At 61.8% G+C, this 2,024-nt stretch overlaps 1 long non-coding RNA gene across 1 annotated transcript; it reads right to left on the bottom strand.

Moving 5' to 3' along the window:
* Positions 1-177: 177 nt before the first annotated feature.
* Positions 178-1,933, bottom strand: LOC116652719. Its single transcript, XR_004305864.1, has 3 exons — positions 1,871-1,933; positions 1,194-1,256; positions 178-385 (listed from the first exon to the last, which is right to left on the bottom strand). It is a non-coding gene; the product is annotated as an uncharacterized LOC116652719 (long non-coding RNA).
* Between the last annotated feature and the right edge of the window lie 91 nt (positions 1,934-2,024).

Raw genomic sequence — 2,024 nt, 5'->3', positions numbered from 1 at the left:
GAGCACAAGCGCATCAACGGCCCCTTCCTCATCATCGTGCCCCTCTCGTGAGTAAAGGCCCGGACCCTCGGATATAGACCCCCCCATAGCCCCCATAGACCCCATAGCCCCCCATAGCCCCCATGGGTGCCCCCATAGACCCCATATCCCCCCATGGGTGCCCCATAGACCCCCCCATAGCCCCCATGGGTGCTGGGATATGGCGACGGAGCTGAGGTGGGTGGGCAGGTTGGGGAGGGGTCTCAGACAAGGACATAGAGCCGCAATGGGGACGGCGCTCAGCTCCCCCCCCAGCCCCATAGCGGCCGCGCTATGGGGCAGCCGCAGCCCCACGGCGGGGGCAGCTATGGGGTGAAGGAGGGTGCAGGGGGGGGGCAGCGGATCCCTGGGGTGGGGGGAGGGAGGAGGGGGGCACAGGATGGCACCCAGCACCCCATAAGTGCCATCTGTGCCCTATAAGTGCCATCCCTGCCCTATAAGTGCCCATCTGTGCCCTATAAGTGTCCATCCCTGCCCCATAAGTGCCCATCCCTGCCCCATAAGTGCCCATCCCTGCCCCATAAGTGCCATCCGTGCCCCATAAGTGCCCATCCCTGCCCCATAAGTGCCCATCCCTACCCCATAAGTGCCCATCTGTGCCCTATAAGTGCCCATCTGTGCCCTATAATTGTCCATCCCTGCCCCATAAGTGCCCATCCCTGCCCCATAAGTGCCATCCCTGCCCCATAAGAGCCAGCTCTGCCCCATAAGTGCCATCTCTGCCCCGTAAGTGCCCATCTGTGCCCTATAAGTACCATCCCTGCCCCATAAGAGGCAGCTCTGCCCCCCAAGTGCCCCATAAATGCCCAAACCTGCCCCATAAGTGCCCCCTAAGTGCCATCCCTGCCCCATAAGTGCCCCATAAGTGCCTTCCCTACCCCATAAGTGCCATCCCTGCCCCATAAGTGCCATCCGTGCCCCATAAGATCCAGCTCTGCCCCCCAAGTGCCCCATAAATGCCCAAACCTGCCCCATAAGTGCCCCCTAAGTGCCATCCCTGCCCCATAAGTGCCATCCCTGCCGCATAAGTGCCCCATAAGTGCCCCATAAGTGCCCATCCCTGCTCCCCAAGTGCCATCCCTGCCCCATAAGTGCCATCCCTGCCCCCTTAGTGCCCCCCCTGTGCCCCCCATCTCCCCCCATGGCCCCATTACCGCATGAAGTGTCGGCTCTGAACCCGCAGCCGCAGCCCATCCAGGACCCATGCGCTCTCCTGGCTATGGGGCAGAGCTATGGGGCAGCCCTATGGGGCAGAGCTATGGGGCAGAGCTATGGGGCAGCCCTATGGGGTAGAGCTATGGGGCAGCCCTATGGGGCAGAGCTATGGGGTAACCCTATGGGGCAGAGCTATGGGGCAGCCCTATGGTGTAGAGCTATGGGGTAACCCTATGGGGTAGCCCTATGGGGTAAAGCTATGGGGCAGCCCTATGGGGCAGAGCTATGGGGCAGCCCTATGGGGCAGAGCTATGGGGCAGAGCTATGGGGCAGCCCTATGGGGTAGCCCTATGGGGCAGAGCTATGGGGCAGAGCTATGGGGCAGCCCTATGGGGTAGAACTATGGGGCAGCCCTATGGGGTAGAGCTATGGGGCAGGGCTATGGTGTAACCCTATGGGGCAGAGCTATGGGGTAAAGCTATGGGGCAGAGCTATGGGGTAAAGTTATGGGGTAGCCCTATGGGGTAGAGCTATGGGGCAGCCCTATAGGGTAGAGCTATGGGGCAGGGCTATGGTGTAACCCTATGGGGCAGAGCTATGGGGCAGCCCTATGGGGCAGCCCTATGGGGCAACCATGGGGTAGAACCCCTTTATTTGGGGGGGGGTCTTTGCTCACCCATGGCTGCAGGAACTGACGGTGCCCCCCACACGGATACACAGATGGAACTCCACCTGGGGGGGGGGGAACAGGGACCCCCCCATGGGGACAATGAGACCCCCCCCACCATTGGACCCTCCCCTATTTTGAGACCACCCCCAACATTGGGACC

This window comes from Coturnix japonica, unplaced genomic scaffold (assembly GCF_001577835.2).
Source record: "Coturnix japonica isolate 7356 unplaced genomic scaffold, Coturnix japonica 2.1 chrUnrandom898, whole genome shotgun sequence".
NCBI lineage: Eukaryota > Metazoa > Chordata > Aves > Galliformes > Phasianidae > Coturnix > Coturnix japonica.
This window is presented reverse-complemented; position numbering and strand designations above follow the sequence as displayed.